The sequence below is a fragment of the Sarcophilus harrisii genome, chromosome 2, assembly GCF_902635505.1.
Source record: "Sarcophilus harrisii chromosome 2, mSarHar1.11, whole genome shotgun sequence".
Lineage (NCBI taxonomy): Eukaryota > Metazoa > Chordata > Mammalia > Dasyuromorphia > Dasyuridae > Sarcophilus > Sarcophilus harrisii.
The window spans coordinates 225,949,922-225,966,556 of record NC_045427.1 but is presented as its reverse complement, the minus strand read 5'-3'; the positions used below and the strand labels follow the sequence as shown (position 1 = coordinate 225,966,556).

General features: G+C 32.8%; 1 pseudogene; it reads right to left on the bottom strand.

Moving 5' to 3' along the window:
* Positions 1–5,393: 5,393 nt before the first annotated feature.
* Positions 5,394–16,635, bottom strand: part of LOC111718585 — a 22,907-nt pseudogene continuing 11,665 nt past the window's right edge.

Below are 16,635 nucleotides of genomic sequence, written 5' to 3'. Positions count from 1 at the left end.
CTAGAATTTTTAAAAACCAATATCAGATACTAGTGCTGGAAAATAATACATTTACTTTATACCTCATCTTACTGGAAGACCTCTAGTGCTTCTCCATTATAAGTTTTGCTTGTTCTTGGTTTTTGAAAGATGATTAAGGAAAAATCTGTTTCTTTCTATTGCTTTCTAGTTTTTGTTTTCCCTTCAAATAAATGAATATTGTTTTCTATCAAAAATCTTCTGCATCTATTAACAGAATCACGTAACCTTTTTTGTTCTGTAATATGTTATGTTTATAGTTTTCCTAACATTTATCTAACCTTGCATTCCTGGTATAAATCCAATTTGATATAGTGAATAATCTTTTGGATATTTTGTTGTAGTTTCTTTGCCACTATTTTGTTCATTATTTTTTGCAGCAACAGTTATTAGCAATATAGCTTTGTAGTTCCATTTATCCCTGGTTTAAATATTAAGGCTATATTTATTTCAAAGAATGATTTTTTTTTTTTTGGATATCAGTAGAATACCTTCTTTCTGTATTTTTGTATTTGTAGTTATATAATATTAGAATTAGTTTATATAGTATTAGGGTTAGTTTTCTTTGATAAAATTTAATAGAAATAATTGTAAATCCATTTTTGCCTCGGGTAAGTTCCCATTTGGGAATTTATCTATGACTTTTTCTTTTTTCTTTTTCTTTCCTAAGATAAGAGTGTATAATTTGTCTATGTCTTGTTCTGTTAACCTGGGAATTTAAAATTTCATAAGCATTCATCTACTCTATTTGAATTTTTTATTTTTACTATGTGATTTTGCAAAATAGGTTCTTTTCATCTTTTGTGATTTTGTATTTTTCACTTTGATCATTTCATTTTTCTTTTTTAAAAATGAAAATGAACTAATGCTTTGTCTATTTTATTAGTTTTTTCATAAAATCAACTTCTATTTTTATTCATTAATTCAGTGAGTTGCTTTGTCTCAATTTTGTTTGCTTTTTCTTTCTGGAGAAATTCTCCAGAATTTCTATTTTTGGTTGTTTGAGTTTTTTATTATTGTTACTTTTCTAGGTTCTTCTAGTTGTACGTTTAATTCAATGATCATTTGTATTTCCCAATTGCTATTGAAAGCAGTTAGAAATTTTCTGTTTAGCTCAATCCCAGTTTTGATATGTAGTGTCACATGTAGTGTCAAGATAGTGTAGTATAATAGAAATATATATATTGTTTCTATTATTTCATCCATGCATTCTCTTTTTTATTTATTTTTAATTTTTTTATTAAAGTTTTCATTTTCAAAACATATGCATAGATAATTTTCAACATTCATTCTTGCAAAACCTTGCATTTCAAAAGCTTTTTCCCTCCCTTCCTCTCATCTCCTCCCCTAGATGGCAAGTAATCCAATAAATGTTAAATATGCAATTCTTCTATACACATTTCCATAATAATCATGCTACACAAGAAAAATCAAATCAAAAAGGAGAAAAATGAGAAAGAAAATGAAATGCAAGCAAAACAACAATAAAAAAGTGAAAATTCTATGTTGTAATCCATACTCAGTCTCCACAGTCCTCTCTCTGGGTGCAAATGGCTCTCTTCATCACAAGACCATTGGAAATGACCAGAAGTGATCATTGAATAATCTTGCTGTTGTTGTGTACAATGTTCTCCTGGTTCTACTTACTTCACTTAACATCAGTTCATATAAGACTCTCCAGGCTTTTCTGAAATCCTCCTGCTGATCATTTCTTACAGAATAATAATATTACATAATATTCATATACCATAACTTATTCAGCCATTCTCCAACTGATGGGCATCCAATCAGCTTCCAATTCCTTGCCATTACAAAAAAGGGCTGCTACAAACATTTTTGCAACATAGATCCTTTTTCCTTTTTTATGATCTCTTTGAGATACAGACCCAGTAGACACACCACTGGATCAAAGGGTATGCATAGTTTAATAGCTCTTTAGACTAGTTCCAAATTGCTCTTCAGAATGGTTGGATCAGTTCACAACTTCACCAACAAGGCATTAGTGTCCCAGTTATCCCACTTGCCCTCCAACATTCATCATTATCTTTTCCTGTCATGTTAGCCAATCCAAGAGATGTATAGTGGTACCTCAGAGTAGTCTTAATGAGCATTTCTCCAATCAATAATAATCTAGGCATTTTTCATATGATTATTAATGGTTTTAATTAATTTCTTCATTTGAAAAGTGCTCATATCCTTTGCCCATTTATTAAATGGAGAATGGCTTGAATTCTTATAAATTTGAGTCACTTCTCTCTATATTTTAAAAATGAGGCCTTTATCAAAACCCTTGGATGTAAATTTTCCCCCCATGTTTATTGCTTCCTTTCTAATCATATCTGCATTGGTTTTGTTTGTACAAAAACTTTTTAACTTAATATAATCAAAGTTATCCATTTTGCATTTCATAATGTACTTTAGTTCTTCTCTGGCCACAAATTCTTTCCTTCTCCACAGATCTGAGAGTCAAACTATCCTTTGTAATGTTTGGGCTAGCTTTCTGGAGGACCTCGGGATCAGCCCGAGTCCTTAGTCTTTAGTGGAGAAGTGATTGAGACAAGACAGCCACCATAAGACTGGTCAAAGAGTCAATGTCTCATTTCTAGTCCTTCTCAGATCTTATATACTTTAGTACAATTACATCATTACAGCATACTGAATATGTGTGAACTAGAGAACCATTACATTGTCATACTAAGTACTAAGTATATATGTGAACTAGAGAACCATCATCTTATTAATTCCACTGAGTTAACACCTTATTTGAAGTATACTTTTCCAGAGTTCCAGCCCTCTACAATCCTTTGTTCGTCTAATTTGCTTATAATATCACTCTTTATGTCTAAATCATGAACTCATTTCAACCTTATCTTGGTATAGGGTGTTAGATGTGGATCAATGCCTAGTTTCTGCCATACTAATTTCAACTTTTACCAACAATTTTTGTCAAATAATGAGTTCTTATTCCAGAAACCGGAGTCTTTGGGTATATCAAACTAGTGCTTGATTACTATAGTCAATGACTATTATGTCTTGTGATCCTAACCAATTCCATTGTTCAACTATTCTATTTCTTAGCCAGTACCAAATGGTTTTCATAACCGCTGCTTTATAATATAGTTTTAGGTATGGTACAGCTAGGCCACCTTCATTTGCATTTTTCATTGATTCCCTTGAAATCCTTGACCTTTTGCTCTTCCAGATGAACTTTGTTATTATTTTTTCTAGTTCTATAAAATAATTTCTTGGGAGTTTGATTGGTATACCACTGAATAAATAGATTAATTTAGGTAGTATTCATCCACACATTCTTTTGAATTATTTATTTATTTTCCAATTAATTCTGAATCATTTTAAAAAAAAAAATCCCCTGATTCAATATAATTGTTCTTCATTGTAGTCATTATAGATTTGTTTAACAGTTTTGCTTTTTTTTTTTTGCTTATCATATTTTTCTACCCTAGCGCAACATTAACTTTCATAAAGGGGCCATGCAAAACTGAGAAATATGTATATTCCTTATGATTCTCACTCAATAATTGTCAAATGTTTATGAAATTTAACATTTCCAAAATTCTTCTTAAATTATTCCTTGTTTATCTTTTAGTAAGAGTTGTCTGGATCTGAAATATTAGCATTGAATTATCTGACAATTTTCATTGTTTATTTGTATATATCTCTCTGTAGCTAAAAGATAAGACATTGATGAAAGTTTATGAGCTATAGTTTTAAGATTGAACTCAAATAGCAATATTCCCTCTGGCTACTTTTAAAACTTGTACTCATAAGTTGGATTCCCCAGAGCACAACTTCCCTAGATTTGAGACTTTAAGTATAAGCATGATTTTATTAAAAACCTCATTTTCACATTCATGGTAGCAACCATGCATGTCACGACAAAAGGGGGGGGGTGGGAAGCTATGAAAAAAATAAAGAGAAAATAGTATGTTTCAATTTGCATTCAGACCCCATCAGTTCTTTCTCTGAATGTAGATAACATTTTCCATCATGAGTTTTTTGAAATTATTTTGGAGTATTTATTGTATTGCTGAGAAGAGCTAAGTCATTCCTTATTGATCATGAAACAATTTTGCTGTACATTTTTAAGCATAGACTTTAAGCATAAGTATGATTTTATTAGTTCTAAGAATTTTATTTGCTATATAGTATTTATGACACTGTAGATTTCACGTATTATGAAAAGAATATAATTTGAAAAAAAAACTTAATTGAGATACTAGGACAAAAATTCACAAAATTCTAGGTAATTACTAGCAATAAAATATTTTTCATGCTAATTTTATTTGTGTACTGTATTTTATGGGTTATTTCATGGTTATCATGTTAGAACAAACACATTATCAGAATTCATGTTTTGTTATAAAGGATTGTATGCAAAATAGTGAATTTTCAGCAAACTTTAGTGATCCCTTTGAAGGGATCTAACTTATTTCCCATAGGTTTCAATATATCAATATTCAGATTTTTTACTTTTTATGACATTTTGTAAAAACATTACCATCATGGAAGTTAGGATTGATTATACTCTTTAAGTCCACACTTTAAAAATTATAGTTCATAAGTTCCTATTAATATATTTTCTTTTTATACTTAGTTGACACATAAGCTATAAAGGAAAGCTTTTACTGAAATGGTATGACATGAACAATAGTAATAAATCATTTTTTCCATAAACCTGAAGTATATTTCTTCATAAATATGCACAATGTCAGTGAAAAGGTCACACATGCAGAGAGTACACAAAAGATAGACATCATTGTGAGGAATGAATGTGACTAAGGCAGCTCTTATATCTGGAATGACAGCTCCCTAAAGTCCTTTCTTTTTTGTGGTAATTTCATGCCGATTCCCTTTGGTTTCTACCAATCAAGTTACTGATCTGTAGTTTCTGGAACTTCCCCTCCTTGTACCTCTACTTTAATTTTTCAGACTGACTCCCTTGAAACTCTAAAATTGGTTGTATTGGGCCTAATTTCTGAGAGACATAGCTTTTCCTACTAGATCAATTGCTTCAGTATATTTTTCACTGATGTTCTTTGGACAAGTTTAATAGACTATTAAGATATCATATGGGTTTAACACCTAAGACCCAACTAAGGTACAAACATTGTTAATACAGCACTTGATCATTGAAAGATGAAAGGGAAAGAGCTGCAGGAACCCTAACCCATCTATCAGTCAGCGTTTTGAGGATGAAATTATCTTAATCTGTCCCCATTAGGAAAGCATTTAAACAATTACACCATATTGTACTAAGTCTACTAAGGTCTTGTAGTTTAAAATATCATGAAGGTATTGAGCATTTATACTTCTTTACACCAAGAGTTCAAATTAGGTTTGTTCTCCCTGGTCTCTCATTTCTGCTTGAAAAAATATTCCTTACTCTTCTAGAAGTCAGACTTGATATTATTGCTTCCAGGTTTCCTAGCCAATTAAACACACTGTATCACGTTTCTCTGTGAATTGAACTAGCTACAGTGACCCAGCCACATTAAAATCATTGATAGCATTCTGTTGAAGGGTTCCTTTCAATGAGAGAATGAAATTCTCTCAAATACCTTTAAGGGAATATTATCCTAAGCAATTGTGTATTTTGGGTCACACATCAATAGAATATTTATGGTTTCTAGTCCATCTTGCTTTTGGAGGTATGTTGACCCATGTGAGGTGACATAAATGGGAGTCCAATGAAGCACCAATCACTCAACAGTTGAGTTTCTTAAAAATCTGCATGATGACTGAACATGATGGTCTCTGTGGGACATTTAAAGGTAAAGTTCAGGAGATAAAAGACAAATATCATATATTTTCCTTCATAGTTAGAAAGGCTGATGTCTTTAACCTGCCTTGCTGGCATAACAGCTGTAACTTTGGACTTAGGGATTGGATCCTGACATTTTCTGCCAACATGCTGATATCAGCCACTCTGTACCTTTTCTGGGTCATGATGTAAGATGTCATTGTCAATAAGAGGAGTATTCCACTATCTTTACTCTTCCAGAGAGAGAAATTTCTTCCACTGGACTCTGAAAGAGCTGGCTCTTTTTTCAATTTCTGACTCCTCTAAATGAACTTACTTCTCCTTTAGGCAACCAAGGTCATGGCTGATTCTTCAGCTGACTACCTAATGACTAACTGTTCTATAATTTAATCAAGTTTATTGAAGAACTTGTTAATTTCTCTTATAGGTATAAAGAAGTATAAGTTTTTCATTATATTCCTTTATATGAATGGCATCTACATAACACATCTAGTACTAATTCATTAAAGGCCAAATGATAAAGTTCCATTATAATCAATGATAACAATATAACACTATAGAAACATTAACAAATTTATTACATTTCACACCTATTTATGAATCCATTTCTTACTTTTTTCTCTCTTTTCTACTGTGGGAATATAGAATATTTCATTTTTCATCTTTCATTTTCATCTACAAATGAGATTGAGACATTGATTTATATGGATACTTTTTCTATTATATCACAAAGAAAAAATACATGTACACATGTATGGTTATCTAATATGCAGATCACAGGGATATATGTGTGTGTGTGTGTGTGTATATATATATATATATATATATATATATATATATGCCCAGTTTTTATTTGAGTTTGACATCACTGATCTAAATCAACCCTGAATAAAGAGCTCCACAAAAACATGCCTATCAAATGGCCAATCAGCTTTAATCAAAGACTTTCAGTGAGAAATTCCACTACCATGCAAGGCAACCCATTCCATTTTTAGATAGCTCTAATTGTTGGGAAAATTTTCCTTATATCAGCCTGTTGGTCTCTTTGCAATTCCCACATATCTGCAACAATTTTGCTTTCTGGGGTCAGTCTGAACAAGTCAAATCCTTCTTCTATGTACCTCAACTTCTATGCCTTATATCTAATATAGGCACTTAATAAATATGTTGATTTGAATTGAATTTTGTCCACATCTCATTCACAATAGCATGGAAGATTTTGTTAGCTGCTTCACTAAAATCTGGACAAATGTGGGTAGATAGACTAGATAAATAAGGTCTAGAAACAAATGAACAGAACAGCCTAATGATTGATAAACTCAATACCATAAGCTACTGGGGGCGGGGGAGGATTCTCTATTTGACAAAAAAGAGCTAAGAAAACAGGAAATCAATATGGGAGAAAATAAGTTTTGACTAGAATTTATTCTTTATATCACAAGTTCTAAGTGGAAATAAATAGAAATAGTTAAATTATTAAAAGATTTTAGAATAATGGAAAAAGGAAGTACCTTTTACCACTCCTAGAAAAAGAATGCATAATCAAATAAAGGATAAAGGAGATCACAAAAGACCAAATTGTCCATTTCAATATATAAAAACAAAAGGCTTTTGCCAAACAAAATCAATTTAGCTAGAATAGGAAGAGAGTGGAGAAAAATCTTTGAAGAATATAAAAGATATGTTGGAAATTAGTTCAAATATATGACTATGAGTCATTTTCTGATAAATTACTATTTTTGACTACTGTCAAAAATATGAAATTTTTAAAAGAAACAAAATTATATGAAAATGGTTACAAAAACACTAAAAATAAGAAAATTGCTAACCATCAACTTTAAGGTTTCACTTCATATACATCATATTGTCAAAGATGCTAAATGATGTAAATTGTTGGTATGGGAGAAAGGGAATGGGCTTTGGAAAGACAGCATATACCTTTTAACAATCCTGTTAAACATTGTTGGTGAAACTGCAAACTTACCCAATTGTTCTGAAAAACAATTTGTAATGATAAAAATTATTAAACCATTCATGCTTTTTGGACCCAACAATCCTACTGGTAGATACATCCCCTTTAGGAGGTTAAGAGCAGTTTTTTAAAAAGTGTATCATTCCAAAGGTATTTAACATAGCACTTTCACAGTAGAAAAAACTGGAAACTAAGTACCCATCAATTAAGATATAGCTAAGTTATTGTGGTACATGAATTCATGAAATGTTATTAAGCCTTTAGAAATGGTGAATATGAGAAATTCAGAGAAACATGCATGGGAAGACTTCTATGAAGTAAAGCGAAGGAAATAGAACCAAAAGAACAATATACAATGTCTACAATAATGTCGATTAAATTAACACAAAATTTTTATCAGAATGAGAATGAAATGAAACAATACATCTAGGTTCCAGAGGACTGATGATGAAACACATTTCCTTCCTTTCATTAGACAAGCTGTGGGCTACAGATGTGGAACATTACATACTTGTTGATTTAAAAATATTTGTTGATGATGCTATCTTGGTTTTGCTTACCTGTTTTAAAGGAAGGTAATATTGTAGGGGTGGTTATTAGGAAATGATTGTGGTTTTTTTTTAATAAGTAAAACATTTAAAATGTATAAAAGTTTAATTTGTGGTGAACTAAATCTACTTTTCCCCTGATTTCTCACTCTAATAACCCTATTTTAAAAGGATTATAAACTTATTTATGACTTGTTCTTTTTCTGTTGTGATTATTATTATTTCTCTTTGCTATTAAAAACATTTTTAATAGTTACATACTATCATATATGTAGTGTACTTTACCTTTTGTAGAAATAATGGTCAATAATAACATGATACATTAATAATATAGATGTCTATTACAAACTCTATTTTGATTATTTCTATTGTAATCAGAAAATACTATATATCTTGTTCTTACATCTATAATATTAAATTTTAGCTGAAAGTAATCAGGATTAGGGTATATATGGTATTATTTTTGTAAACCAGTCATCACAAAGTTAGTTTATATTTCCTCTGCAAGTATCTGGAGAAAGTTCTCTAGTGGTAGATTTTTGCTGATGAATTCTTTGAAGTTTTGTTTATCATTGAAATGAACGCTTCTGTTTTCAAACAAAAAATCCATTTTAGAGGGTTAATAATTTGGTTGTCCAATCTTATTTCTGCATAATTTTAATCCCATTTTGATATTTTTTTCTTTTGTTGCTTTAGAAAAATCCACTATTACTTGGTTGTTTAAATGTGACTTTTTTTTTTCTTTCTTGAAACTAGAATAATTTTAAAATTTTCTTTACAATTCTATAGTTTGGTCAAAATATGGCCTGCTGAATTGAAGTTAGAACTTCCTTTTCTTGGTGTACTATGAATTTTCTCTACTTGTAGAGCATTTCTTGATTTAATCCACTATAATTTTTTTTTCTAATTAGGTCTTCAAAAATATTTTTTATTTTTTGCTTCCAAATTTGTTGTTTTGTCCAGAATGCTCATTAAGTGCTTTTTTTGGATTATTGCTTCCTAGCAGTCTAGTCTTCAATTTTATTTTTTTAATTCTGGATTAATTTTCATTCAATTTTATTATATTTGCTTCCATGGATAAGTTAAACCCAAGAAATAGTGTCTTCCTAATTGTTACTTTGTCTCATGTGTGTGCATGTGTGTGTGTGTATTTGCCTCAAAGTTTTTCTTTAATTCCTTTAATGTTTTTATGTCCATAATAATGATTAACAATTACATTAGCTTGAAATCACAGCAAGAAGTCTTAGAGCTCTCTGGAGTGCCAGGCTCTGGGTTAGGTGCCAGTCTCCATATCAGTCTTTTAGAGTGTGGCACTTGACTGCAAAAAATTTTCTTCTTTTGGGGAAGATATGAGTGAACAATAGCTTTTTGCCATTGAATATATGGTGAATATTTTTTGAAGGGGTGGGAGGATGGAGCTTAGAAGGAGAATCTCTACTCCTTGAGAATAGATAGAGTGGGCCAAGCTTTTCCTAAACAGACTTCAATTAGCAGTGCAATAGAGGAGGTAAGAAGCCATTCTTTTACTTAGGACAAGGTGCACTCTTGAAGGGTAGAAGACAGTTCCCTAAGGCCACAGAATAGATCCTGGACTTGGAAACCAGACTCCAAACAGCTTTAATGCATAGGTATATCCTAAATATACATCAGATGTATATCCTTTAAAAAAAGCCTTTGCTGTAAGAGTTGAGCTTTAAGAGCTTCAGTGGAAGATATGGAATAAATAATAAAAACACATATTCCTAACCCAATGAAAAAGGGAGTGTGTATAAGTAGTCTAGGGAAGCAAAGAATGCATCAGATGTGATTCAGCTTTCGACCTGAGATTCTAAAACTATAAAACTCTGTAGCTCTCTAGGGAGCTGCTTTATTTATAATCTCTCCCCATCTCCAGATAGTTCTTTCACCTTTCTTTTTTAGATTGTCTTCTTCCTTCATTATTCTTGGAAGATTGAGTGGGGGAATGGGAGAGGGAGAAATGTTTCCTGATCAGAGTAATTTCTGACTCTATGAGTGGCTTTCTTATTGCTCAGTCATCTTATTGGTGATATGGACATGACTTGTTCTTGATGAAATCATCCTGGTTCAGGAGATCATTATATACTTCAACAACAATACTATATGATGACCAGTTCTGATGGACCAGGCCATCCTCAGCAACGAGATCAACCAAATCATTTCTAATGGAGCAGTAATGAACTGAACTAGCTATGCCCAGAAAAAGAACTCTGGGAGATGCCTAAAAACCATTACATTGAATTCCCAATCCCTATATTTATGCACACCTGCATTTTTGATTTCCTTCACAAGCTAATTGTACAATATTTCAGAGTCTGATTCTTTTTGTACAGCAAAATAACGTTTTGGTCATGTATACTTATTGTGTATCTAAGTTATATTTTAATATATTTAACATCTACTGGTCATCCTGCCATCTAGGGGAGGGGGTGGGGGGGTAAGAGGTGAAAAATTGGAACAAGAGGTTTGGCAATTGTTAATGCTGTAAAGTTACCCATGTATATATCCTGTAAATAAAAGGCTATTAAATAAAAAAAAAGAAAAGAAAAGAAAATCTAAAGAATAAAATAAATTAAAATATTCACCCTAAAAAAAAAAAAAAAGAAATCATCCTGGTTCTTTGTGATCACTGCTTCCTTTTCTAGATGTCTATGAATCATAATGTTTATTATACCTTCTAGAATTTTGCTAGGAATTAAAGACAAACTCACTTGCCTAGAGTCTGCAGGCTGTTTTCTTCCTTTTTTTTTTTTTTTAAAGAAAAATCAAGATATTGGATCTTCTATGATCTTTCTAAAACAAAGACAGTGTGACAGCTATCATATCTTTCAAGTCGACCCAGTATCCTAGCAAGTAGTTTGTTTGTGGCAGATTGACTTGAACTCCTCAGGAACAGGTAAGTACTCTTATTATCACTTATCTTAGGTATCAACTCCTACTGACCATTTATGTTTTGTCTTTCTCCTTCCAAAGATCATTCTTCGTGGCAGAGAAAACAGAAACAAAGTAAGAGTTAATCAGTTTAGATCTTTATCTGTTGCCTGTTATCAGTGTCCCATTCACCCCAACCAGCAGTCTAGTTAGTACCTTCTTTGATCTAGTGCATTCTTTGATCCTCCTCTTTCTCCTGATATAAGTAAGCAACCCTTTTAGTTTTCCTTAGACTTCCTGTTAGATTTAAATTACCCTAAACTCTAGCCCTCTTGACTACATTTATGCCCTTGTTTCCATCTCCTGTACATATCTTTTAAAGATCCAAGTTAGTTGGTAAGTTCCTTTTCATCCTCATCAAAAATTATTTCTTTGTATTTTCAGGATTTCTTTTTTGGGAGCTTCTTGTTTCTCTAGGCTGGCTTCCCAGGTCAATGAAGAGGCCAGAAACCATACTGTAAAGGATTGAGAAATGATTAAATTGTGAGGACTTGGCATCAGGGAATGGAGAAAATTCTTTCTTGTGAGTTTGGCTGTGAAAGTCAGGAGAGCTGATAACTTAGGAGGGTGGTAGGGTCAGGTCAAAGTTTTTTAAGAGTGGGGGAAAGAGAATTTATAAGGAGATACTGAAGATGACAGATAAGAATTAAATGATAGGGTTTGCTCCTGCAGGAAATGGGAGGGGACACCCCCCAAATCTGGCTTTAGCTAGAAGGACTGACTCTTTTTCAGAGTAAAGAAGAGGATGAGTAAATACACAGAATTCACTATTGGGGCAAGTAACTTCTCTGGGCCTCAGTTTACCTACTTATAGTATTAGAATAGATCATTTCCAGTAACAAACAACAATCTAGTATCATTCCCCTCCAATGCAAAATCATATGATTCAGCAGTGGGAATTTTGATACCAAAGTATATAAGGCAACTTGGCCCCTTTGCTGTCCAGTATTGAGCTGCTAATGTTAAAGAACAAGAGATGGATACTCAAATGAAATAATCCAACCAGCCTCTAAGGTCTTCCCATGGTGAACGACTGTTCCTTTTCCATGTTCTCTGTTTGACGAGGTTTTATACAGGAAGCCATTTTCTTTTCCCAGTTTCCAGGTTTGACCCATCTCACCAATTTATTGATCAAATAATAATTCTCATTCAATAAGAAAGATATTTGATTATAGACACCTACCTAGGCAATACTAACAGAAAGTGCTAGATTTGTAATTTTTAAAAAAAGAGTTGAATTGAAATCTGGCTCTAGACACTCACTAGCTAGATGATCCTGGGTAAGTCACTTAATCTCTCAAGACTCAGTTTCCTCATTTGTAAAATGGGCCTAATAATAGCAACTACCTCACAGAGTTGTTAGGATCAAAAGAGATAACAATTGCAAAATGTTTTACAAGACCAATAAGAAAGAAAGAAAATTAACATTTATTAAGTGCCTACTATGTATTGAACACTATGCAAAGTATTATCATTTTTTTTTGACAAAGCATTTTTTTTACTCCATCCCCACAAAAAGCCTGTGAGTAGAAAGCATTATTTATTTCCATTTTATAGTTGGATAATCTAAAATATCCTAACTGAAAAAGAAGTCAGTTTCTTTCTACTGAATGAGAGTAAAGCTTTGACTTCAGTGAATTCCTGTGACATTTAAGCCAGATCACTTAATGGGACACTTGGTTCTTTTGAATTCTTGCTCCAATGAGAATAGGTAGTCAGTTAAAGAAAGAATGAGAAAGACAAGAGAGAATGGTGATATATAGAGAAAAAGGCATGAAAGAACATATCTAGCAATACATAGAGTTAAATATGGAAAAAGAAAGATAAACAAAATTTTAAAATAAAATAACAAAAATGAATCATTATAATTGGGAATCCACAGAAATATCTGTCAAAAATAGGAATGGTCAGGTGAGCAGTGCTGTGTGATAGAAAGTACATTAGACTATGAGGAAAGAACCTGAGTTTATGTGGGCTAAGTGATGCTAAGCAAGTCATTCTCTCTCTACACCTTGCCTTGGTTTCTTCTTCTGGAAAATCAGAGTTGAATTGGATAATCTCTAAAGCCTGTTCCCAATTCTGGGTTTCTAGTAATCAATATAATGTTGTATAAAGAGCCCAGACCTAGGAGTCAGAATAATTGAGTTTAAATTTAGTTTCAATTATTAACTGTATGATCTTAGGTAAAACACTTTACCTCAGCTTCAATTCTCTCTAATACATGATAGGGATAATAACGTTCACTCTATCCTTAACAGGGTTATTTTGAGGCTTAAAGTGCTATAGAAATAAGACTTCTTTTTATTCTGAGTTTAAATCTCAAAAAAAGAAAGAAAGAAAATCTATTCATGAGTTGCAGGTGATCCAAAGAAAAATCCATGGTGGCGGGGATAAAGTGGAGGGATGCAGGCTGCAGCAACACATGACCTGTGAGGATCTGTGTGAAAGAAATCACATAAAACACATCATCAAGGAAAAGGAGATGGACTAGTTATATCATGAAAGGGAAAAATAACAGTTCTTTTTTTTTATTATAGTAACTTTTTATTGACAGAATCCATACCAGGGTAATTTTTTTTACAACATTATCCCTTGCACTCACTTCGAACAATAACAGTTCAATTATTTCACTGGTCCCCAAGAAATGTTAAATGAACCAGAGAAAGGCCTCTAGCACATTGAGTAAGTCCTTTGGGAAAGGATTTATGGACATGGACAAGCATGGCTCAAAGTCAAAAGATGTGGAAGGATTCTATTGTATATTGTAGAGGGGTGAGATCTGCCAAAATACATACTTGCTGATGGCCAGCTAGGAATCCAAAGAGCCAGTGAGGAGGGAAGGAAGGAAACAAATATTTCTTAAGTGCCTACTACAAATTTGAGGCACAGTGCCTATTGTTTCACAAATATCATCTCATTCTGTCCCCACAAACCCAAGAGGTATGTACTATTCCAATTTTATAGATGTTATTCCCATTTTATAGATGTTATTCCCATTTTACAGTTAAGGAAACTGAGGCAAAGGAATGGCTCAGGATTACCCAGCAAGTAAGTACCTTAGACTGGAGATAACTTCAGGTCTTCTTGACTTCAGGCTCATCACTCTATCCATTGTGCCACTTGTCTCCTAGCAGAAAGATTATGGACTCAGAATGAAGCAATCAAAAAACAAAAACAAAAACAAACCCACAATCAAAAACCAAACAACATGGGCCAATGTTGAAATTCATTTGACTATTTATACATATTTATAGATATATACGTATAACAAGAATTTTGTTCTGCTTTGTTTTTCACTGAGAGAGGAGGAGAAAAATATATTTTTGTTAAATGAAAATAAATTAATTTTTTATGAATATATGCTAATCTTTTACAAGTGGCCCCAACCCCCATCTGCTAGAATTGAGCCATTCTTGGAGGGGTAAAGTCCATTTCATTGTTCTTCAGACTTCTACCCAGGAGACTATTGTGTTCTAGCTCTGTGGACCCTTACAAAGGAGCTGATCCAAGCAGCTAAAGGAAGGCAAATTCCAGAGGATGGGCCTGATGATTCCATATTGTTCAATGACCCTGTGGTTTAAAACAGACCTTCAGCCATGCCCAGGTGCTGGACATTTCTAGGCAATCCTTAGGGACCTAAGCAAATGGTAACATTTCTTTACATAATGTAGAGTTTTCTCCTCCTTAGGGCAAATTTGCTTCTTTTTTCCCCAGTAAAATTATTTATTTTTAATACACATTGCTTTATGAATCATATTGGGAGAGAAAAATTAGAACAAAAGAGAAAAACCATGGGAGAGGAGAAAAAAAAAACAGAAAAAAGAAGTGAACCCAGCATGTGTTGATTTACATTCAATCTCCATAGTTCTTTTTCTGGATGCAGATGGTATTTTCTTTCCAAAATTTATTGAGATTGCTTTGGATCACTGAACCACTGAGAAGAACCAAGTCTTTCATAGTTGATCATAGAACATTCTAGCTATTATTGTGTACAATGGATTCCTGGTACTGCTTGTTTTGCTCAGCATCAGTTCATGTAAATCTTTCCAAGCCCTTTTTAAATCATTTAAATTTGGTTTTTTATAGAACGATAATATTCCATTATTTTCATATATGGCAAATTTGCTTCTGACCTAATAATAAAGCCAGCAGTCATCAGATAGGTAAGCCATCATCTCTTACAAATAAAGAAATGAAATTCTGAAGGATTGAGACTTATAGATGTAGCTCACAAGACTGGTAAGTATAGCAGTCAGGGTGTAAACCTGGTTACCTGTCTTTAATTGTAACTCTCTTCATAATGTACAATGTTATCCAGAGCTGGTAAAAGGTTTGGAAAGATGGAAGAAATAGTGCTGGGCATGAGTCTTAAAGGTCTGGTCTAAACCACAACACTGCTATTTTTATTTTTTTTTACTTTATTTTTATTAAAGCTTTTTAATTTTCAATCTTTGAAAAACCTGATGTTCCAATTTTTCTCCTGCTTTCTTCTATCTCCTCTTCTAGATGGCAAATAATCCAATATATGTTAAACAGGGTAAAAAATACATGTTAAATCCAACATATGCATACATATTTATGCAATTATCTAGTTGCACAAGAAAAAACAAATCAAAAAGAAAAAAATGAGAAAGAAAATAAAAAGCAAGCAAACGACAACAAAAAGAGTGAAAGTGCTATGTTGTGATCCACAATCAGTTCCCACAGGCTTCTCTCTGGGTGTAGATGGCTCTCTTCATCACAAAATCATTGGTACTGGCTTGAGTCATCTCACTGTTGAAGAGAGCCATGTCCATCAGAATTAATAATCATATAATCTTCTTGTTGCCATGTACAATGATCTCCTGGTTCTGCGCATTTCATTTTGCATGAGTTCATGTACGTCTCTCCAGGCCTCTCTAAAATCATCCTGCTGATCATTTTTAATAGAACAATAATATTCCATAACATTCATATACCAAAACTTATTTAGCCATTCCCCAACTGATGGGCATCCACTCAACACTGTTATTTTAAAATCTAAAGCAAAGTCACTTTTCCAGATGTTTTCACAGATTTCTTCCTATACCTATTATTATTTCCCCAGCAAAATGAGAAAATGGAGTTATATGTGTCTAACTTTACCATATAAACCATTTCTGCTCTCCCTTCCTCCCCTACCATCCCTGGGGGGTAGGGTTAATATTCTCATCTTACAGATGAGTTGACCAAAGACCTAGCAAGGTGTAAAGTGACTTACTCACGGTCATATTGCTAGCAAAGATCAAAGCTCTGTTTTTAATCCAGGCTACGTGCGCAGCCTCTGACCTCATGGAGTTTACAGACTAGTTGGAGAGATAAGACTAGCAATGAAGATAGCAAGAATG